General features: G+C 35.2%; 1 pseudogene; it reads left to right on the top strand.

Annotated features, from left to right (window-relative positions):
• The first annotated feature begins 9,171 nt into the window (after nt 1–9,171).
• On the top strand, nt 9,172–11,445 carry LOC145947931 (uncharacterized; annotated as a pseudogene).
• The last annotated feature ends 7,227 nt before the right edge of the window (nt 11,446–18,672 follow it).

The raw sequence follows: 18,672 nt of genomic DNA, 5'->3' as shown, positions 1-18,672 counted from the left end.
ATTATATTGTATATGTATATAGACACACACAGGGTGACCCTGTGTCATTTTAATCTATAAGTCAATATATCTTCTAAATAATTTTGAATTAAAAAGATTGTAGACATAGAGAGATGTTGAACGAGATTGAAGGAGTCATTAGAATATCGCAAAAAATTTGTTTTTTAAAAAGTATGTAGTTTGCAAACTAACAGCTACATTTTTTTTTAAACAACTATGTGTTTTCTTTATACCAATTATTCCTCTTATTTTGTGCATAAAAGTATTAGTAACATCATCGAAAAATTTATATTTTTCAAAATATTTGTATAAAATATCTCGTAAACTATTCACTTTGGTCATTGTACCTTATAACTTTTTATATAAAATATTGCAAGAAATGGATTTATATTAAAAAATTATTGTGATTCCATTTAAAAAAACAAACATGATCTCGAAATTTTAAAGATTCCTCCACCTATCGAATTTTTTTACGATACTCTAATGACCCCTTCAATCTCGTTCAACATTGGTGTTCACTTTTCTAAATTCAAAATTATTTATAAGATATATTGACTTATAGATTGAAATGAATTGAAATGGTCACCCTGTATATAAGTATATATACACTTGGCCGAAAAAAAACTTTCACAATTTTTTACTACTTTTCAAGTATACTGCTTTTTTTGCCAAGTATATACATATATATGTATGTATATATACATATATATATATATATTCTGTAGCATATAAATGGTATATATACATATATATATTTATATAATATATACAGGGTGTAACAAAAAGGTCGGGACACTGGATTATCTAAAAAAATATAAGTTTTACAAAAAAATGTTTCAGATAAAAGTTGTAGGGCTAATAATCTATTGATCATATCAGTTTGACCTTGGATGGCGTCGTCAAGGTCAGAACAAGATCATCTTGCATTTTTTAAATGGAACTCCCTATTTTTTATTACATATTCTTGTAGCTTATCTCGAGAGCTTTCCAAAACACTATAATAAAACATTTTTCTTTCAAGTACTTTTAGAGTTATAAAGTTTTGAAGTTTACAATTTTGTGACATAAAATGTAAAATATCTTGTAAAATATTCAGTTTCCGGTAATCTTACTTTTACTTTTATGCATGGAATAATCAGACCAATCAATTGGTGTAAAAAAAGCACATAGTTGCTTTAAAAAAAAAAGTGTAATTTACCACATATTTTTTTTAAAGCATCTGTGTTTTCTTTACACCAATTGATTGGTCTGATTATTCCGTGCATAAAAGTATTAAAGTAAGATTACCGAAAACTGAATATTTTACAAGATATTTTACATTTTATATCAAAAAAGTGTAAACTTCAAAACTTTATAACTTTAAAAGTACTTGAAAGAAAAATGTTTTATTATAGTGTTTTGGAAAGCTCTCGAAATAAGCTACAAGAATATGTAATAAAAAATAGGGGGTTCCATTTAAAAAATGCAAGATGATCTTGTTCTGACCTTGACGACGCCATCCAAGGTCAAACTGATATGATCAATAGATTATTAGCCCTACAACTTTTATCTGAAACATATTTTTGTAAAACTTATATTTTTTTAGATAATCCAGTGTCCCGACCTTTTTGTTACACCCTGTATATATAAAATTTATATGTTACAGAAAATATATATATAAAAAATATATAATTCATATATTTTAAATATTTTTTATGAGAGAAGTGTGTGTGTGTGTGTGTGTGTGTGTGTGTGGATTAGATTGGAATTTTGTATAGCAAATTTAAAATTTTTCAATTTTGAAATATTTATGTAACATTTTTCAAACACTATATTCTTTATACAGATGTACATAAATGTGCATAAATAAATACTTTCTCAAAATTGATTTGATTAAAATAATAAATAGAGAAATAAATAAATACAATGTTAGCAATTTGCATAAATTAAAAATGTTCTTGAAATTTATATATTTATTTAATTTATAATTTTAGAATTAATAAATTAGAAAAAGTAAAATTTTTAATTTGAAAAACATGTAGTTCATAATGAGAATACAAAAATAATTATTAATTTTTTATTTGAAGATTATTATTTGAAGAATACAAGTATAATTAAAAAAATAATAGAGGATAAAAGTTTTGTGTGTGTGTGTGTGTGTGTATGTGTGTGTGTGTGTGTGGATAAGATTTGAATTTTGTGTAGCAATTATTCAATTTAAATTTATATTTTTGTTTCATTTTTTACACAAAATTCTTTATACATACGTACATAAATAATATATAAATATTTTCTCAATATTGATTTTATTAATTAATAAATAGAGAATAAATAAATAGAATATTAGTCTAATTGTTACATTATTGATCAAATTCGCATAAATTTTTTGATAAAAAATGTTTTGATATTTTTTTTAAATATTTTGATGGAGGAAAGAAGTTGTATGTGTGTGGATAAGATTGGAAAGATTTTATTACTTCATGTTTTTTTATTACAAATTTAGCTTTTGTAATTAATTAATTCTAAAATAGTCTTTATCAAACTCAAAAAAATCAAACAACATATATATCAATTTCCCAAATATTTTAAACTTATACGTGATTTAGATTAATATTTTATGCGTTATATTTTCTTTATTTATTATTTATTATTTGTTCAATAAATCAATAAATTAATTTTGTTATTGAAAAATAAATCTAGAGAAAATAATGCATAAAATATTAATCTAAATCACGTATAAGTTTAAAATATTTGGGAAATTTATATATTTTGTTTGATTTTTTTGAGTTTGATAAAGACTTTGTATTTTAGAATTAATTAATTATGTTAAATTTATAATATAAAATATTAATTATATTAAGAAAATATTTGTATAAATTATTTAGAAAATTAATATTTTGTTTTATTTTTAAATTGATTTTCATAAAAATTATATTTTAGAATTAATTAATTTAAAAAAAGCTACATTTATAATACAGAAACATGAAGTAATAACATTTAATTTATTCCAATCTTATACACACACACACACACACACACACACACACACAACTCCTCTCCTATATCAAACTATTTTTTTAATTATGCTTGTAATCCAAATAATCTTCAATTTAAAAATTAACAATTATTTTTGTATTCTCATTATAAACGTTTTCATGTTTTTAAATTATAAATTTTACTTTTTCTAATTTATTATTTCTACAATTAATTTTTTTGAATTCAACTTTAAAATCAAATAAATATGTAAATTGCCAAAACATTTTTTATGCGAATATTTTCTCAATAATGTAATAATTAGACTAATGTTTCATTTATTTATTTCTCTATTTAGTATTTCAAATCAATTTTGAGAAAGTATTTATTCATATATTATTTATGTGTATGGCTGTATAAACAATTTAATGTAAAAAATGTAACAAAAATTTAGAAGTAAATGATTGCTAGACACGCAGACATACATATACATGCAAATTATACATGATACATATATAGCACAATAACAATAAGCATGTAAAGACAGACAAGAATGGGAAAAGAAAATGAAACAGGAAAATATAAGTCAGCGTAAAATCTGTACACAAGCTGTGTCACAAAGCGATATATAATTGATTATTGAGTATTTTATGTGATCAATGCAATCAATCAATATATCGCTTTATGGCACAGCCAGTTGTTCGTTCACTCACTCAAACATTCTTTTTCATTTTCTTTGCCCATTTTGTCTGTCTATTTGTTTATTATATGCGTTGTATATGCATCATATATAATCTGATGTGTATGCATATTTGGACATGTAATAATAATTCCTAAAAATAAACATACCTTTTCATCCAGCCTTTTTTAAAGGAAACTCTGCGGCGAGTGAGCGGCAAATGTTTGGCATCATGCTTTCTTCCCCTTTTATGTAGATAACTTTATAAAAGTACTATCACACTATCACTATATCACACTATCACAGTATCACACTATTCACTTATTCGCACGTTTTGGAATAACGGTCGACTTATCCACTACTTTCGCGTATCAGCTGTACAAGCGATATGTACCGCACGACAGCGCATCTGTATATATCACCGTACATGCGTGTAATGTATATGTGGTTTTTGGTCGATTGTGAGCAAGCGCGGCACCCATCTGGCCGACAGCTTCTTCATGCCCAAATGTTTATGCAAGATATTAAAAACACGTTCGTTTGAGATGTTTACCATCTTCTCGGCTATCTCGCGTATCTTCACTCGACGGTCGTCCAATACAATATCATGGATTTTATTGACTGTTTCTTCAGTTGTGACCTCATTCGGACGTCCCGGGCGCTCAGCATCATTCGTGCTTGTACGACCACAACGAAATTCAGTGAACCACTTGTGAACCATTTCATGCGACGGAGCAGAGTCCCCATAATACTTTTTTAGCTTTTCTTCAGTTTCCTTAATGGTTTTTCCACGCAAAAAGTAATGTTTTATTAGCACACGAAATTCACGTTTTTCCATTTTAGCAAAAAACACAAACTTATCCGCTTTAGAACGCTGTCAAAAAATTTCTATTTGACAGATCTACTTGAAACTTGGTGTGTATACTTAAATAAGATGATAAATATCAGAAATAAAATTAGATTGCGATTTGAGTGCCATATCTTGTAAAAGTCACTGACTTATCGAACTGCCCTCGTATATATGTAATTAATAATAAGAACGATTACTTATACTGATATTATTATTGTAAAATTATTGTGTGTGTGTGAACATTGATATTGTCAATTATATTCTCTTTTCGGAAAGAAATAAATTTTATATATAAAAATATATATAATCACATACAGAACATGCTTTCATAATTATATATGTATTTGTCATATCTCTCATAATTATTATATTCTTTCGTTTTTATGACTTTTATTCGTTTTGTTCTTGTCTATATAAAAAAAAATAATTTATTTATTTTCATATTATAATATACATAGAAAATAAGTTACTTTCTCTTTCTATTTTGCCATTTTATTCTCTAAATATGTACACCTAAATAATATAATCTATATATATTTTTACATTTGCTATAAAAATAATCTTTATGACGATTGAATATTATTTACAGCTCTTTATAAAATAAATGGAAAAAAAGAAAGCTGACATATTTTATTCAAACATGTATATAAAAGGACAAAGAAATAAAGTATTTTTTTCTTGTAAACGTTTACATATTTGCATATTATTACTAATAAGAATAATTTGACGAATTAATACCAACCTAATCTTTCTTCAGCTTTCTTTTCTCCATTCATAAATTAAAAGTTGTAAATAATATTCAATCGTCATAAAGATTATTTTTATAGCAAATGTAAAAATATATATAGATTATATTATATAGGTGTATATATTTAGAGAATAAAATAGCAAAATAGAAAGAGAAAGTAACTTATTTTTTATGTATATTATAATATGAAAATATATAAATTATTTTTTTTTATATAGACAAGAACAAAAAGAATAAAAGCCATATAACCGAAAGAATATAATAATTACTAGGGGAGAGAGAGAGAGGGGGGAGAGAGAGAGAGAGAGAGAGAGAGAGAGAGAGAGAGAGAGAGAGAGAGAGAGAGAGAGAGAGAGAGAGAGAGAGAGAGAGAGAGATAATTATGAGATTTGAGAAATATATAATTATGAAAGCATGTTCTGTATGTGATTATATATATTTTTATATATGAAATTAGTAGTAATACTATGAGAGTTCTAACCCATGGGGCAATGAGGGGGGGGTGAGGGGCGAGGGGAACCCAGGGCGCGGGGGAATGACGTCACGCGGGGAGGGGAGATGACGTCACGCGGGGAGGGGGGATGACGTCACGCGGGGAGAGGGAGGCGTCCGCGGGGAGGAGGAAGCGTCCGCGATTTTGGGGCTGGTCCGCGAGGGGTTCGCGGGGAGGGGGAGGCGTCCGCGATAGACCGCATGAAGCTTTGTTGGTGAGGGGTCTGCGGGGAGAGGGGAATTCGCGAAAGACCGCATGAAACTTTTTGGGTAAGGGGTCCGCGGGGAGAGAGGAATCCGCGAAAGACCGCATGAAGCTTTTTGGTTAAGAGGTCCGCGCGGAGAGAGGAACGCGAAGGAGAGCGCGAGGTGAACATGAGAGAGAGATGACGCAAGCGAGGCGTATATGCAAGAGCGAGAGAGATAGTGCGAGATGGTTAGGTAGCGAGATGACGCGAAGGAGAGCGCGAGGCGCACGCGAGAGAGATGACGCAAGAGCGAGAGAGATAGCGCGAGATGACGAAGATAGCGAGATGACGCGAAGGAGAGCGCGAGAGCTGATGCAACGAAGGAGAGCGCGAGGTGCACGCGAGAGAGATAACACAAGAGCGAGAGAGAGATGTTGCGAGACGATGCGGCGATGGAGAGCGCGAGAGCTGATGCAGCGAAGGAGAACGCAAAGAGAGAGGCGTTCGTAAGAGAGAATTTTTTAAATATTTTTTTATATTTTTTAAATTAATATTTTTAGGATGAGGAAGGGGAGAAGATCTAATCTAAAATAAACTATATATTTTTAATATTTAAAATAATTTTTATTATATAACTATGTGTGTGTGTGTGTGTATATTTTACAAAATGTTTGTGTGTGTATGTGTGTGTGTGAATTAAAATTTAAAATATAATAATATATAAAATATAAAATATAATATAAAATATAATATAAAATATAAAATATAATATAAAATATAATATAATCATAAAATTTACTGCAGCGCGATGGTGGCTGCGGGAAGCGGCGGGGACTGCTGGGCGGGGACTCCTGCATAACAGAAAATGTTATTAAGAATTTATAATTAATAGATAATTTGATTTATATTTAATTTAATTTAATTTAATTTAATTTAATTTAATTTATAACTTACATGATAATCTCAGCCTTTTGACGTCAGATTTATTGGACGCGTAAATATTAGTCCACCCAATGGAACCTCTTCCAAAAAACGCCATGATGAAGCTTGCGCTTTTTTGGAGAACAATATAGGGGATATGTCATAAAACACGAATGCTTGCAAGAACAGGCATTCAATGTTTTCTTTTCATGATCTCGTAAAAACTGATGCAACGATTTTGCATTAGGACTTCGTTGACCAATTTCACGATTTTTTAACAACTTCACTACCGAAGTTACTGGCTCAACTTTATATCTTAATGCCTTTTCACGCTCCATTTCAATGTCTGATATATCATCAACGTTTGATATATCATCAATCACTATCATCTCACCATCATTCACCACATCATCATCATCCACCACATCTTCTCTATCCATCACAACTTCTCTAACCATTTTACATTCAAGACTATCAGAAACTTTATGATGGGACACATATTATAATGTTGCTCCCCTCTTGATTTTAATTCTACATCTCTCTTCATCTCTCTGTTCTAACTGGAGTATCATCTAACTCATCATTTTTTGAAGAGTTTTGCTGATAATGCATGTGCACATCATACTATTTATATACATACTATTCATATACATATAGAACAGGGGCGGGAAAGAAATAATTAAACACACAGTTTAACAATAAAATAATTTATTTGTTGCAAGCATTATAAATAATTTCATTTATAGCACAAGTTATCAATTCACAATCTATAAGTGATTCGCTATTAAACATATTACTATCACGTATCACCTTTGCGGCATTGCTCACATCGCGGATATTATCACACTGTAAAATATTTACAAATTGTTTAAATTTTTCATTAACACTATGAGTATTCTCACACAGCCAGGAATACATATGATCAATACATTTGTCGAAATCGAATAAATGTAGTAACGTTGATGGTTTCATGTACAAAGAATTATCAGATGAAGTAATTTTTATAATTTTTGAAGTATACATGTTAACCGCTTTGAGTGTTAGATCACTAATCCATAGCGGAGTTTCAGTTAGCTGCTCAATGTCTGCTCGTTTCCGCATTAGAGATTTCCATGTTTCAATGGGTAATATTATTTGATTGCCTCGATTATCACCGAGAGCCAATTCCACATAGGATATTATTCCGACGCTGATTCCTATTTCCAAATATTTATAGGATGTTGCGGTTAGAGCATATCTTCGCCCAAGTATACGAGTCGCACGCTGAATGCTATAAAAATAATTAGAACAATATTTCAAAAATTATTTAAAAATCATTATTTAAAAATCTTTATTTTGACAAAAAAAAGAATCGAAACTTACTTGTCACTTGTATTCTTAGACATTTCTTGTTTTGGAACGTAATAATTCATGCTGGCGGAGTACATTTTTAAAAGAACCTTTCACATAAGTGATTGATACAATACTAAATCATTATTACAAGTTTTTATTGATACAAAGCAATGGGGTGGGGATTATTGCTGACACAAAATTATTTTTAACCAATCATCAAAGCGCCGATGCATGACTGCTATGACATCATCCTCAATGAAATATTAAATGTAAAATAATGCAACATATCCAAAATTTCAAGCGTCAATGTACGAGTGCTATGACATCATCCTCAATGAAATATTAAATGTAAAATAATGCAACATATTCAAAATTTCAAGCGCCGATGCATGGCTGCTATGACATCATCCTCAATGAAATATTAAATGTAAAATAATGCAACATATCCAAAATTTCAAGCGTCAATGTACGACTGCTATGACATCATCCTCAATGAAATATTAAATGTAAAATAATGCAACATATTCAAAATTTCAAGCGTCAATGTACGGCTGCTATGACATCATCCTCAATGAAATATTAAATGTAAAATAATGCAACATATCCAAAATTTCAAGCGTCAATGTACGACTGCTATGACATCATCCTCAATGAAATATTAAATGTAAAATAATGCAACATATTCAAAATTTCAAGCGTCAATGTACGGCTGCTATGATATCATCCCCAGGTGTTCAAAACATATGTAACAAAATCACAAGAAAATGCAACATAATTAAAATTTTCGAGCGCCAATGTACGGCCGCTCTCATCTTGAGATGAATCTCGCGAAATGTGCAAAAATGTATCAATTTCAAGGTCGATACATCATTCGTACGTAACAAAATCACAAAGTGCAACATACTCGAGTGCCAATGATCTCTACGATTAAATAAAAATGATGGTAAAGAGGCATACTATGTCAATATCTTTGTCAGAGGTTCAAGAAGTACATCTCAAGTAAAGAAATATGGCACAATTGGAAGCAAGTTTGTTGGAGCAATCCGCAAGGGTGAATTCGGAAGAATATATTGTGTGGGAGCAGCAATGTGACGAATACATCGAATCACTGAAAGAACAAAGTCGAATAAAACGTCCACGATTACCGATCGGAGTTCGACAATCGCTTGTCTCCCAAATCGCGCGTCTCGAAGGGTTGAAGAATTCGGTACGCAGACGTTTTATACACGCAGGTGCTGGAAGCAGTTCGCGAGACGTCGGACTCATATGGCGAGAGATTGATACGGCGTTCGAGAGCCGCATCTTGACTGGTGCGGTGATAAACAGCAATCACATCGAACCTCGTCAATTTCTAGAGGAGGCCAAAGACATTGTGATCGGACACGTGCAAAAAGTGTTGCAAAAACACACTAGTGTGAAAGTGAACATTATGTTTAATGGCGAGTTTGTGTCGGGTGATAAACGCGCTAATAAAACTATCAATACGAAAAACTGTGAAATCTTTCGCACGTCTGATTTGCGCGAATGGTACGATCAACGCGCTATGGAGACCACGCTAGCATCTCTCGAAGAGTTTCAAGAACATGATAGTGGTTGGGCAGTGTCGCGAATAATCAATTTAATTGTAAATATAAACAAGTATAATCCAATGCGTGCGGGATGTCACATTAAATTACCGCGAGAAATAATGATGAAGAGAGCAGTGATTAACGTGAAATCAAAAGACACTGCATGTTTTGCGTGGGCTGTGGTCGCTGCACTGTATCCCGCTGAAAGAGACGCGGATCGCAAATCTATGTATCCACATTACACAACAGTGCTGAATCTCCAGGACATTGAGTTTCCGATGACGTTGAACCAAATTAAAAAATTTGAATATCATAATGACATTTCGATAAATGTGTACAGTATCGAAGAAAAGAACATTGTCCCGATACGTCTCTCGGAGGAAAAGAAAGACACATCAACTTGTTGTACATGCAAGACAGCAATAGCGTTGAACATTTCGCCTGGATAAAGAATCTATCCCAGCTTGTCAGCTCGCAATTAAGCAAACATGGTCACAAGACATATATCTGTGATCGGTATGTATATTTATTGCAAATTATATATTAAATAATCATAAAATAATTATAAAGTGTTTATAATTGCTATTATCTTTTACAGATGCTTGCATTATTTCGGGTCTGAGGACAAGTTGCAGACACATATGGTAGACTGCATAGAGATGAATGACTGCGCTATCCGGTTACCGAGCGATAAGGACAAGTGGCTCGCGTTCAACAACTTTAATCGCAAAGAACGACTTCCTTTTGTCGTATACGCAGACCTCGAATGTGTGCTGACAAAGACGAATAAGAAGGAAGAAGAAAAGAATTTATACCAACATCACCAAGTATTTAGTATAGCATATTATGTACATTGCTTATATGACGATTCGTTATCCGAGTATTATTCTCGCCGTAGTGTAGATTGCATTTCGTGGTTTTCCGAACAACTTAAAAATTTAGCGATACGCGTAAAGAATATTTTAGCAACTAACGTCCCCATGGTAAATTTAACATCTGACGTGTGGAAAAAATTTCATAGCGCGACGCATTGTCATATATGTGAGAAACCATTCATGCAAGATGACGATACACGCGTACGCGATCATTACCATCTGACCGGGCGGTACAGAGGTCCCGCGCACTCAAATTGTAATCTAAATTATAAAGAATCTTTTTGTATTCCGATAGTTTTTCACAATTTATCAAGTTATGACACACATTTCATTATCGAGGATATAGCTACAGCGTTTGAAGGGAGCATTGAATTACTTCCGATAACTAAAGAAAAATATATATCATTCACGAAAACTGTCAATAGTACCAACGATGACAAAGATTGGAAACCTTGCATAAAATTACGATTGATCGATTCATATAAATCTCTCACGACAAGTCTCGATAAATTGATATCTTTTTTTTTGATAAAGACAAACTCAAAATTGTACATTCGGAATTTCAAAATTTACCGATTGAAAATTTCAATCTATTAACACGGAAGGGCGTCTTTCCGTACGAATATATAGACTGTGTCGACAAGTTGCAAGATACGTGTTTACCGCCGCGCGAATCATTCTACAGTTCCTTGACCGGTGACACAGTATCCGAGAACGATTACGCGCACGCCGAGAACGTCTGGAACCGATTCTCCCTTCGAACGCTAGGTGAATATAGCGACTTATATTTGTTATGCCCTTGTGAGGCACAGGATAGATAAGGGATCGTTACCGAATTAGAACTAGGAAGCTCGGGAACGTCAGGGGGAATTTCACTTCCGGTTGTGGTTTCACAATATATTTAAAATAAATAGTCAGTTGTACAAAGTATATGAGCGTCTTGGGATGACGCAAAATAAAGTATGCTTACACAGTTGTTGCGTAGATCACTTGTTCACAATCGTGTCGTGGTTTGTTATTAACGTACTTGCGCTTTACTGCAGCTTGACTGGGACCTCGAGAGTTGTCTTAGGGTCCTTTTTATATCTAATAATTGGGTTACTAGTCGCAAGCGAAGGAGGTTAATGGAACGCTTTGCTTGCGATTTTGGTAATTTCTTAATTAGCGCAGTGCTTACTCAGCGTTAGTCTCGTTTTTCGGATTTCGTATGCTTGTCGAAATTCTTATTGCCTCAGCGCTTTTGCAAGCATGCGTCTTACTTATTTTTGTGTAATATATACAAAATAATAATATTAAGTGATTTTAATAATTATAGTTATAGTTTTTAGGGCTATAACATCCCTCCCCCGTTAGAAAAGAAAACGAGGCACGTAGTTTTCTTAGTTCTATAGCGATATTTACAATGCTTTACAATTTTTGTTCTTACTTCTAATATCGCGTGCTTAGACTACGTTTTAATATTGGTTTTGGTCTTGGTATTGTTGTAGGTTTGTATACGGTTTTCCTGGTTTTTTTTGTTATATAAATTATTATTGCTATTACTACGGTAAGGATTATTCCGTTGGTTGCCATTGGGTATAGAAAGTATTTTTTGGTGAAAAACCTTTGCTCATTGTTTTCCAAGTTATTATTTATCGTGTGTAATTTGGCTCTTAATTCTGTTAATTCAGTTTCGTGTTCTGTGACGTCTGTTAACGTTATATTGTTGTTAGTTTTGAGATCGCGTAATAGTGTTATGTTTAATTCTGGTAGGTACGTTTCCGTTTCTGTTTCGAAAACTGTGTTTCTTGTTTGTATCGTCATTTCTGTGGTTGTCAATTTGCATTTTCCTTGTAGTGTTATTTGTCCCGTATTTCTTATTGTTTCTCTGTACTCATGTTGTCCGTTGCATTGTATAATTACTTGCAGGTCAGTGGTGGTTGAATATAACCAAGTGCCTGGCTGGTGTAATGCGATCCAGACTGCTTTTCTTTCAATAGTTCGCTTTATTTTACAATTATTATGATACTGTTGTCGCTGTTCGTACATTTGTATTTCGCACGGGGCGTTCGCGTTTATACGGTATATTGGATGTGTCTTTAGACATATATAATCGTAGTTGTTCCTTTTACACTTTTCTAACACGTTTTCTGTTATTAGTACGTATGTTAGCGTTTCCTTATTTAACGCGAGTAGTTCGTTTGTTATTTCTGTGCTTGACATTATCGCGTTATGGTCCGGAATAGGGAGCGCTACTACTCTTATGATATCGTACGTAGGTTTTGTTATTAGCGGAAAATGAAGGATGGTGAAAATTTTTGTTTTATCGCAATATGCGCTTACTGTCATGTATTTTTCTATTTGTAACCAATTCTCGGCATGTATTGAGAACGGGAAATATGAACCTTGCGGTATTTGGTGTACCGCTTCCTTTAAATGCGCGGTTATTATATCTACCGGCATTAATTTTAGTTGTATTGTTTCTTTTTGTATGTGTGTCAGGTAATCTAGTACATTTTCTGCGTCGCGTATTAGTTCTGTAATGACCGCAGTGGTTATCGCAAAATGTTCAGAAATGTCTTCGCGTTCGAAAAATGCCTGTACTTGTTTGCGTAATAGATTTTCGTTTCGTTGAACTATATTTTCTAACGTTTCTATGTGTGCTATTGTTGCGTTTATTACCTTTAATTGGGTTTTTATTGCATGCTGCAAGCAGTGGTATCAACGCAGAGTACTCTCGAGTTGTTGGTTGATATGTTCCTCATCTTCTGCGTCCATCGTTCCAAATAATGTTTTCGCTATTGTTCCTATTCCGTTTATTAATCCTCGACGTTTGTTAGTCGGCGGTCTGTAAACCGTTTGGATTTGTGTCATGAGGTTCTTCAGATATTTAGCTTCTTTATTTGTGATGGTCTCGAAGCTAGTACATGCGTCCTTTTGATACTGAACGTGGAACTTCAGTGTGTCGCATTTCAGTTGGTGCTGTTGTACGTATTCTTCTATTTGTTCGTACCTTTGCATTAGTTCTTCTAAGTTTAATTTAATTACAAGTTTCCATGTTCCTTCGGTATAATGTAATTTTCCGATTTTTTCAAAATGTAGGCCTGGGTTGTGAATAAATTCGTGTATTTTATATGGGCGATCCTTGTCGTCGTGGGGCCTTGCGAGTACCTTGCTGTTCCAGCAAGTGAGCATCCTGTAATAATACAGTTCGTTTATGCTTCTATAAATTGTTTGAGTTTATTTGCGTGTATACGTATAGTCTTTCTTCCTTTTTTTATTGTATAATTTACGTCTGAGTTCCTTTCGAGTATGACGTATGGTCCGGTCCATAATGATTCGAGTTTCTTTGATCGTCCTCGTCGTAACGTCTCGTCGTAGACCAGTACCTTGTCGCCTATTCTAAATTTTGTTATTTTTGTTTCTTTATCGTATTGTTGTTTGGCTTTAATTTTCTTATCCTTTAGATGTTCCCTTGCCTGTTGATTGGTAGCTCGTATTCTTTCTCGCATCTCTTGTGCGTAATCGTCGTAATTATATGTTAGCCTTGGGGGTTTCGTTAGTGCAGTCGGTAATTCTGCTTGTCGTCCATATATTAGTTCGAAGGGCGTGTATCCTGTTGCTGTGTGTGGTGTGGTGTTATAAGAAAAAATTGCGAACGGTATCCATTCATCCCAATCGGTTTGGTCTTCGTTAATGTAATGTCGTAGATATTCTGCCAGCGTGCGATGTGATCGTTCTAGTGCGCCGTTGCTTTCAGGGTGATATGCAGTTGTCTGTATTTTGTTTATTTTTAACAGCTTGCATGTATTTTTGAATATTTCACTGAGGAAATTTGTTCCTTGATCTGTAAGGATTTTTTCGGGCGTCCCGTGTTTGAGAACGATTTTTGTAATAAATTCCTTGCTGACCGTGTTCGCTTCTTGGTTTGGGATTGGTACTGCTTCGCTATATTTTGTTAAACTATCTTGGAATGTTAGCAAATATTTGTTTCCCTTCGTGGTTACTGTTAGTGGTCCGACTATATCTAATGCACATTTCTCGAATGGTGCAGTGGGTGTATCTGTTATTATTAAAGGCATTTTAGTTTTTCGTGACAATTTGTTTTTTTGACACGATTCGCATTTAGCTATATATTTCTCGACGTCTTTTGTTATTCCGTGCCAATCGTGTTTTAGGCGAATTCTTTTTAAAGTTCGCTCGACACCTTGATGTCCTCCTATGGGGGCGTCGTGATGTTCATGTAATATTTGTTTCCTTTCTTCTTCCGTATAATTTTCAGTATTTTCAGTGCTTGTGTTGTTTACTTCTATTGCATGTATTTTTTGCTCCTTTTCCGATTCGCTTGTATCTCGGATTACATTACGGCTTAATGCGTCAGCGTTTGCGTTCGCTCGACCCGCCTTGTGTATTATTTCGTAATCGTATTCTTCTAACTTGAGCCTCCATCGAATCAGTCTCGATCCGGGGTCGTTGACATTGAATAGCCATATTAGTGGTTTATGATCGGTCACGATTTTGAATTTCGTGCCGTATATGTATGGTCTAAAATGTTTGGCGGCCCATATTATTGCGAGTAGCTCTTTTTCAGTTGTGTTATAGTTTTTTTCTGCTCGTGACAAAATTCTGCTTGCGTAAGCAATGGGGCGATCATTACCTATTTTACCTTGCGATAGCACTGCTCCGATAGCGTAATTGGAAGCATCGGTAGTCACTATAAATTCTTGTGCGAAGTCGGGATATTGCAACACTGGCGCAGTCATCAGTTTTTCTTTTAATGTTTCAAAGGCGTTTTGTTGGTCTGTGGTCCACTCGAATTTTTCTGACTTTCTTGTCAGCTTTGTTAATGGCTTGGCGATTTTGGAGAAGTCCTCTATAAATTTTCGGTAATATCCGGCAAGGCCTATGAATGACTGTATGTCCTTTACTTTTTCGGGCCTTGGGAATTCTTTTATTGCCGTTAATTTCGAGGGATCTGGCGATATTCCATTTTCTGTTATTATGTGGCCTAGATATATAACTTCCTTTCGTAGGAACTCACATTTATTGGGTTGGAGTTTTAAGTTATTCTTTCGGAGTCGTTGCAGTACTTCCTTGAGTCGTTTATTATGTTCTTCTAGGCTGGCTCCGTATATGACGATGTCATCTAAATAAACTAAGCATTTGAGCCCTTGCATTCCGCTGAGTATGGAGTTCATCAACCGCTGGAAAGTTGCTGGCGCATTTCTTAGTCCGAACGGCATTCGATTAAATTCGTAGTGTCCGTGGGGTGTTGAAAATGCGGTTTTATTTTTGTCTTTTTCGGCCATTGGAATTTGGTGATATCCTGAGGCCAAATCCAGCGTGGTAAAATATTTGGCGTTGCCTAACTGATCTAATATGTCAGTAATATTCGGGAGAGGATATGAATCGCCTATGGTTAGATCGTTCAGTCTTCGGAAGTCTATTACTACTCGAAGTTTAGGTTGTCCGGATGCGTCCATCTTCTTAGGCACAACTAGTAAGGGTGCATTCCACTGACTCATACTCGGCCTTATTATTTTTGCTTTTAGCATCTCGGTTATTTGTTGGCTTACTTCGGTTTTATGTTTTTCGGGTAAGCGATATGGTCTTATATTTACGGGTGAAGTATTACAACGCGTATTTATTTCGTGCTCTATTGTGGTGGTGCACGTTAAGGGTTCCCCTTCTACATGAAATATGTCTTGGTATTCTTCACAGATATTTAAAAGTGCCCTGTGTTCTTCATTGTTTAGATGGTCGGTTCGTAATAATTTGCAAACGCGGTTCTTCCGTGGTTCCTCTAGCTTGGTTAATTTGTCGCTAATTATTGCGTTTATCCCGGTTGTAGTGTCTCGTTCGATTTCTTCGATGGTCACTGTTGGTGTTTCTATTTCGACCTCCTCGTCTGTCGTGTTTATCATACTGATCGGGCAAGTGAAGTCGATCGGTTCTACTAGCGCATTTCCGATGTATATACCGGGGGCGGTTTCTGCTGCTTGAACTATGCCTATTTTGTTTATATTTGTCGTGGCTCTAATTATGGTTTCGCAGCGAGGTTTTAAGATAATCTTGCTAGTGGAGTGTAGGTTTAAGATACCTTTCCCTAGCCTTAACTGTGCTTTCTCGAAATCGCAGACGGTGGAATGTTTTTGTAGGAAGTCGAATCCTAAGATTCCGTCGTTTTCGATGGGCATATCGTCTTTTACCACGTAGAACGCGTGTTTTATTTTATGGTCACCTATCTTGATTGTAGCGTTTATCTTTCCTATGGTGTGTACCTTGTGTCCCGTTATTCCGGTGAGTGAAATATCGTCTTCATGGATTAAAGTATCATCTTTTAATTCCTTTAATTTTATTAATGAAGTGGTTGCTCCTGAGTCGCACATCATTTTTACCCTCCCTTGTTTTGCTTCGCGTATGGGTAGTGTTACTGTAGGTAATCCTGGTTCGCCTTTTATGTGTGCGACGCGGTATTCTAGCGCCCTTTTTGGCGGGTTTTTCTTGTCTTTGCTTTCGTCTTCGCTGCCGCTATTAGAGTCGGTGCTCTGTTTTCGTTGACGAAGCGATTCGCGTTGCTCGCGTGTATATTTGGAGTGTGATTTTAGGTCTTCGTCTTGTTTTTTGTATCCGCAATTTTTTGGTCGTTCGTTTAATTTCCAACATTCGTTGCGGTTGTGCCCGGATTTCTTGCAATAATTACAGTACTTAATGATCGCGTTTACTTGCGATCGTTTCTCCGGTTTTGGGAGCGCGAACTTGAAGCTACTGCGGCAGTCGCGTCCGTAGTGTCCGTTTTTTCCGCATTTGTGACATTGAATCCGCGTTGCATGCGGATGCTGCGAATACTTTGATTCGTGCGTTTGCTTATCCGCGGCCCTAGGGGTCTCGAGGAGTTTTTCGTCTTCGCCGGCGCCGGTTATTGCCTCTTGTAGAGTTTTAAAGCGTTGCGCCCGTGCGAGGATTTTAAGGTCATGGCGTAACCCTATTTGGAAATTTATTAGTGCTTGTTCCTTTATGGTTTGCTGTATTCCACATTTATTTTCCGGGGTGTAGCCCTTTCCCTCAGTTATTGAGTCGTATAGTTTCATTGCTAATAGGTCGACGCGTTGACCGAATTCTTGTGTGCTTTCGTTTGGTTGTTGTTTTAGTGAATTGAACTCTAATTGTAGGCTCGTCGTGCTGCGTTTGGATTTATAGCATGACTCTAATTGTTCCTTTAATTCTTCGAATGTTTGAATATCGTGCGTTTCAAAGTCTTGCATGGCTTTTCCGTCTAGTTTTGTGAATAAGACCTCTTGAATTAAGGATTCTTCGTCCTCGGGGTGAATTTTTTTCATGGCGTAAGTACATGCATTTAAAAATTTTTTGAGTTTATGAGGCGTCCCATTGAATTCGGGGATCATGGCGCGTGCTTCCTTTAGGGCCAGATACCTTGAAGGGAGACTTCGTCGGTTCCTCACGTCGTTTCCTGATCTTCCGTACGTATAGGTCGTGTCGAGGTCACGGTCTGTATTTCGCGCATTTTCTAATTGGTGTCGGTTCGACGTTTGTTGTGTCTCTCGGTTATTCGTGGGCTGGTCCCGTATTTGGGTGCGTAATCGGTCTATTTCGTTCCGCATTTCGCGTTGCCCTTGTATGAGTTCAACAAGTAGGTCGTTTTTTGGACTGAAAACTGGACGTCCGGCATCGGCATAACACGCGGCGGCATTACCGTCGATTATTGATCGTAAGCGTTCGATTTCCCTGTCGACATCTTCAGGGGGGGCATTCCGCGTCGGAGGGTTTCGTCTCATGTCGTCCTCGCTTTGCGTGCCTAAAACGCTATCGTCGACTGATACGGGGGAATAGTTTCTCCTAACCGAAATTCGCTCGGAAGACGCGCGATCCGAGGGGCGTCTTCCTTCGTCTAAATTAGAAGGACGTACGTTTTCCTCTATAGGTTCGGCACCTACTTCTGGTGAGCTATCGTCCGAGTAACGTCGATCTAAATTTGTGCGTACGTTATCGCGAATGTCGCGTACCGCTTCCTCGGCTACTTGTACGGGTGTTACGGAACCGAATCTACGATTAAGTTGAGCTGGTCCG

This window comes from Prenolepis imparis, unplaced genomic scaffold, assembly GCF_030444845.1.
Source record: "Prenolepis imparis isolate NDT839.2.m4 unplaced genomic scaffold, iyPreImpa1.0 SCAF_192, whole genome shotgun sequence".
In the NCBI taxonomy this organism is placed as follows: domain Eukaryota; kingdom Metazoa; phylum Arthropoda; class Insecta; order Hymenoptera; family Formicidae; genus Prenolepis; species Prenolepis imparis.
This window is presented reverse-complemented; position numbering and strand designations above follow the sequence as displayed.